This window comes from Narcine bancroftii, unplaced genomic scaffold (genome assembly GCF_036971445.1).
Source record: "Narcine bancroftii isolate sNarBan1 unplaced genomic scaffold, sNarBan1.hap1 Scaffold_256, whole genome shotgun sequence".
Classification (NCBI taxonomy): Eukaryota; Metazoa; Chordata; class Chondrichthyes; order Torpediniformes; family Narcinidae; genus Narcine; species Narcine bancroftii.
In genome coordinates, this window is record NW_027211991.1 from 433,735 (window position 1) to 440,020 (window position 6,286).

Consider the following 6,286-nt stretch of genomic DNA (forward strand, 5'->3'; position numbering starts at 1 on the left):
CCTCTCTTTCCCTGCGTCTATTTCCGCGCCTCTTTCCCCGCCTCTCTTTTCCCACATCTCTTTTCCTGCCTCTGATTCCACGCCTCGGATTCCACGCCTCTGATTCCCCGCCTCAGATTCTCCACCTCAAATTCCCCGCTTCTGATACCACGACTCTGATTCCCCGCCTCTGATTCCCCGCCTCTCATTTCCCACCTCTCTTTCCGTGCCTCTTTCCCCGCCTCTCTTTCCTTGCCTCTTTCCCTGCCTCTCTTTCTCCACATCTCTTTCCCCACCTCTGATTCCCCGCCTCGGATCCCCCACATCTGATACCCTGCCTCTCTTTCCCTGCGTCTATTTCCACGCCTCTTTCTCTGCCTCTCTTTCCCCACATCTCTTTTCCGCCCTCTGATTCCCCGCCTCTGATTCCCCGCCTCTGATTCCCTGCCTCTGATTCCCCGCCTCTGATTCCCCACCTCTGATTTCCCGCCTCTCTTTCCGTGCCTCTTTCCCGGCCTCTCTTTCCCCACATCTCTTTTCCTGCCTCTGATTCCCCGCCTCGGATTCCCCGCCTCTGATTCCCCGCCTCTGATTCCCTGCCTCTCTTTCCCTGCCACTATTTTCGTGCCTCATTCTCTGCCTCTCTTTTCCCACATCTCTTTCCCCGCCTCTGATTCCCCGCCTCAGATTCCCCACCTCAGATAATACGACTCTGATTCCCCGCCTCTCATTTCCCACCTCTCTTTCCGTGCCTCTTTCCCCGCCTCTCTTTCCTTGCCTCTTTCCCTGCCTCTCTTTCTCCACATCTCTTTCCCCGCCTCTGATTCCCCGCCTCTGATTCCCCACCTCTGATTTCCCGCCTCTCTTTCCGTGCCTCTTTCCTGGACTCTCTTTCCCCACATCTCTTTTCCTGCCTCTGATTCCCCGCCTCGGATTCCCCGCATCTGATACCCCTCCTCTCTTTCACTGCGTCTATTTCCACGCCTCTTTCTCTGCCTCTCTTTCCCCACATCTCTTTTCTGCCCTCTGATTCCCCACCTCTGATTCCACGCCTCCGTTCCTCTGCCTCTGATACCCCGCCTCTGATTCCCCGCCTCTGATTCCCCGCTTCTGATACCCCGCCTCTGATTCCCCGCCTCTGATTCCCCGCCTCTGATTCCCCGACTCTGATTCCCCGCCTCTGATTCCACGACTCTGATTCCCCGACTCCGATTCCCCACCTTCGATTCCCCGCCTCTGATTCCACGCCTCTGATTTCCCGCCTCTGATTCCCCGCCTCTGATTCCTTGCCTCGGATTGCACACATCTGATAACCCGCCTCTCTTTCTCTGCCTCTCTTTCGCCACATCTCTTTTCCGTCCTCTGATTCCCCGCTTCTGATTCCTCGCTTCTGATTCCCCGCCTCCATTTCTCCGACTCTGATTCCCTTCCTCTGTTTTCCTGCCTCCGATTCCCTGCCTCCGATTCCCTGCTTCAGAGTCCCTGGCTCTTTCCCTGGCTCTTTCCCTGCCCTTCTTTCCCCACATCTCTTTTCCCCCCTCTGATTCACCCTCTTTTAATTTCAGCCTCTGATTCCCCGCCTCTGGTTCCCCGCCTGTGATTCCCCGCCTCTGATTCCCCGCCTCTCTTTCCCTGCCACTATTTTCGTGCCTCTTTCTCTGCCTCTCTTTTCCCACATCTCATTTCCGCCCTCTGATTCCCCGCCTCTGCTTCCCCGCCTCTGATTCCCCGCCTCTGATTCCCCGCCTCCATTTCTCCCACTCTGATTCCCTTCCTCTGTTTCCCTGCCTCCGATTCCCTGCTTCAGAGTCCCTGGCTCTTTCCCTGGCTCTTTCCCTGCCCTTCTTTCCCCACATCTCTTTTCCCCCCTCTGATTCACCCCCTTTTAATTTCAGCCTCTGATTCCCCGCCTGTGGTTCCCCGCCTCTGATTCCCCGCCTCTCTTTCCCTGCCACTATTTTCGTGCCTCTTTCTCTGCCTCTCTTTTCCCACATCTCATTTCCGCCCACTGATTCCCCGCCTCTGATTCCCCGCCTCTGATTCCCTGCCTCTGATTCCCCGACTCTGATTCCCCGACTCTGATTCCCTGACACTGATTCCCCGACTCTGATTCCCCGACTCTGATTCCCCGACTCCGATTCCCTGTTTCAGAGTCTCTGACTCTTTCCCCGCCTCCCTTTCGCCGCCTCTCTTTTCCCACATCTCTATTCCCCCCTCTGATTCCACGCCTCTGATTCCCCGCCTCAGATTCCCCGCCTCAGATTCCCTGCCTCTGGATCTCCGCCTCTGATTCCCTGCCTCTGATTCCCCACCTCTATTTCCTTGCCTCTTTCCCTGCCTCTCTTTCCCCACATCTCTTTCCCCACATCTCTTTCCCCGCCTCTGATTCCCCGCCTTGAATTCCCCACATCTGATACTCCGCCTCTCTTTCCCTGCGTCTATTTCCGCGCCTCTTTCCCTGCCTCTCTTTCCCCACATCTCTTTTCCACCCTCTGATTCCCCGCTTCTGATTCCCCGCCTCCGTTTCTCCGACTCTGTTTCCCTGCCTCCGATTCCCTGCTTCAGAGTCCCTGGCTCTTTCCATGCCTCTCTTTCCCCACATTTCTTTTCCCCCTTCTGATTCTCCCCCTTTCAATCTCAGCCTCTGATTTCCCACCTCAGAATCCCCACCTCAAATTCCCCGCCTCTGATTCCCCGACTCTGATTCCCTGCCTCTGCTTCCCCGCCTCTGCTTCCCCGCCTCTGCTTCCCCGCCTCTGCTTCCCCGCCTCTGCTTCCCCGCCTCTGATTGCCCGCCTCTGATTTCCCGCCTCTGATTCCCCGCCTCTGATTCCCCGCCTCTGATTCCCCGCCTCTGATTCCCCGCCTCTCTTTCCCTGCCACTATTTTCGTGCCTCCTTCTCTGCCTCTCTTTTCCCACATCTCTTTCCCCGCCTCTGATTCCCCGCCTCTGATTCCCCGCCTGTGATTCACTGCCTCTGATTTCCTGCCTCTCTTTCCGTGCCTCTTTCCCGGCCTCTCTTTCCCCACATCTCTTTTCCTGCCTCTGATGCCCCGCCTCGGATTCCACGCCTCTGATTCCCCGCCTCTGATTCCCCGCCTGTGATTCACTGCCTCTCTTTCCCTGCGTCTATTTCCGCGCCTCTTTCCCTGCCTCTCTTACCCCACATCTCTTTCCCCGCCTCTGATTCCCCGCCTCGGATTCCCCACATCTGATACCCCGCCTCTCTTTCCCTGCGTCTATTTCCGCGCCTCTTTCCCTGCCTCTCTTTTCCCACATCTCTTTCCCCGCCTCTGATTCCCCGCCTCAGATTCCCCGCCTCTGATTGCCCGCCTCTGATTTCCCGCCTCTGATTCCCCGCCTCTGATTCCCCGCCTCTGATTCCACGCCTCTGATTCCCCGCCTCTCATTCCCCGCCCCTGATTCCCCGCCTCTCTTTCCCTGCCACTATTTTTGTGCCTCCTTCTCTGCCTCTCTTTTCCCACATCTCTTTCCCGCCTCTGATTTCCTGCCTCTGATTTCCCGCCTCTCTTTCCGTGCCTCTTTCCCGGCCTCTCTTTCCCCACATCTCTTTCCCCACCTCTGATTCCCCGCCTTGAATTCCCCGCATCTGATACCCCGCCTCTCTTTCCCTGCGTCTATTTCCACGCCTCTTTCTCTGCCTCTCTTTCCCCACATCTCTTTTCTGTCCTCTGATTCCCCGCTTCTGATTCCCCGCCTCTGATTCCCCGCCTCTGATTCCCCTCCTCTGATTCCCCTCCTCTGATTCCCCGCCTCTGATTCCCCGCCTCTGATTCCCCGCCTCTGATTCCCCGCCTCTGATTCCCCGCCTCTGATTCCCCGCCTCTGATTCACCGCCTCTGATTTCCTGCCTCTGATTTCCCACCTCTCTTTCCGTGCCTCTTTCCCCGCCTCTCTTTCCTTGCCTCTTTCCCTGCCTCTCTTTCTCCACATCTCTTTCCCCACCTCTGATTCCCCGCCTCGGATCCCCCACATCTGATACCCCGCCTCTCTTTCCCTGCGTCTATTTCCACGCCTCTTTCTCTGCCTCTCTTTCCCCACATCTCATTTCCGCCCTCTGATTCCCCACCTCTGATTCCACGCCGCCTTTTCTCCGCCTCTGATACACCTCCTCTGAGTCCAAGCCTCTGATTCCCCGCCTCTGATTCCCCGCCTCTGATTCCTTGCCTCGGATTGCACACATCTGATACCCCGCCTCTCTTTCTCTGCCTCTCTTTCCCCACATCTCTTTTCCGTCCTTTGATTCCCCGCTTCTGATTCCCCGTTTCTGATTCCCCGCCTCCATTTCTCCGACTCTGATTCCCTTCCTCTGTTTCCCTGCCACTATTTTCGTGCCTCTTTCTCTGCCTCTCTTTTCCCACATCTCATTTCCGCCCACTGATTCCCCGCCTCTGATTCCCCGCCTCTGATTCCCCGCCTCTGATTCTCCGCCTCTGATTCCCTGCCTCTGATTCCCTGCCTCTGATTCCCCGCCTCTGATTCCCCGCCTCCATTTCTCCGACTCCGATTCCCTGCTTCAGAGTCTCTGACTCTTTCCCCGCCTCCCTTTCGCCGCCTCTCTTTTCCCACACATCTATTCCCCCCTCTGATTCCCCGCCTCTGATTCCCCGCCTCTGCTTCCCCGCCTCTGCTTCCCCGCCTCTGATTCCCCGCCTCTGATTCCCCGCCTCTGATTCCCCGCCTCTGATTCCCCGCCTCTGATTCCCCGCCTCTGATTCCCTGCCTCTCTTTCCCTGCCACTATTTTCGTGCCTCATTCTCTGCCTCTCTTTTCCCACATCTCTTTCCCCGCCTCTGATTCCCCGCCTCAGATTCCCCACCTCAGATAATACGACTCTGATTCCCCGCCTCTCATTTCCCACCTCTCTTTCCGTGCCTCTTTCCCCGCCTCTCTTACCTTGCCTCTTTCCCTGCCTCTCTTTCTCCACATCTCTTTCCCCACCTCTGATTCCCCGCCTCGGATCCCCCACATCTGATACCCCGCCTCTCTTTCCCTGCGTCTATTTCCACGCCTCTTTCTCTGCCTCTCTTTCCCCACATCTCTTTTCCCCCCTCTGATTCACCCCCTTTTAATTTCAGCCTCTGATTCCCCGCCTCTGATTCCCCGCCTCTGATTCCCCGCCTCTGATTCCCCGCCTCTCTTTCCCTGCCACTATTTTCGTGCCTCTTTCTCTGCCTCTCTTTTCCCACATCTCATTTCCGCCCACTGATTCCCCGCCTCTGATTCCCCGACTCTGATTCCCCGCCTCTGATTCTCTGCCTCTGATTCCCCGCCTCTGATTCCCCGCCTCTGATTCTCTGCCTCTGATTCCCCACCTCTGATTCCCCGACTCCGATTCCCTGCTTCAGAGTCTCTGACTCTTTCCCCGCCTCCCTTTCGCCGCCTCTCTTTTCCCACATCTCTATTCCCCCCTCTGATTCCACGCCTCTGATTCCCTGACTCAGATTCCCCACCTCAGATTCCCTGCCTCAGATTCCCTGCCTCTGAATCCCCACCTCTGATTCCCCACCTCTATTTCCTTGCCTCTTTCCCTGCCTCTCTTTCCCCACATCTCTTTCCCCGCCTTGAATTCCCCACATCTGATACCCCGCCTCTCTTTCCCTGCGTCTATTTCCGCGCCTCTTTCCCTGCCTCTCTTTCCCCACATCTATTTTCCGCCCTCTGATTCCCCGCTTCTGATTCCCCGCCTCCGTTCTCCGACACTGTTTACCTGCCTCCGATTACCTGCTTCAGAGTCCCTGGCTCCTTCCATGCCTCTCTTTCCCTACATATCTTTTCCCCCTTCTGATTCTCCCCCTTTGAATCTCAGCCTCGGATTCCCCACCTCAGATTCCCCACCTCAGATTCCCTGCCTCAGAATCCCCACCTCAGATTCCCCGCCTCTGATTCCCCGCCTCTGCTTCCCCGCCTCTGATTCCCCGCCTCTGATTCCCCGCCTATATTTCTCCGACTCTGATTCCCTTCCTCTGTTTCCCTGCCTCCGATTCCCTGCTTCAGAGTCCCTGGCTCTTTCCCCGGCTCTTTCCCTGCCTTTGTTTCCCCACATCTCTTTTCCCCCCTCTGATTCACCCCCTTTTAATTTCAGCCTCTGATTCCCCGCCTGTGGTTCCCCGCCTCTGATTCCCCGCCTCTCTTTCCCTGCCACTATTTTCGTGCCTCTTTCTCTGCCTCTCTTTTCCCACATCTCATTTCCGCCCACTGATTCCCCGCCTCTGATTCCCCGCCTCTGATTCTCCGCCTCTGATTCCCCGCCTCTGATTCCCCGCCTCTGATTCCCCACCTCTG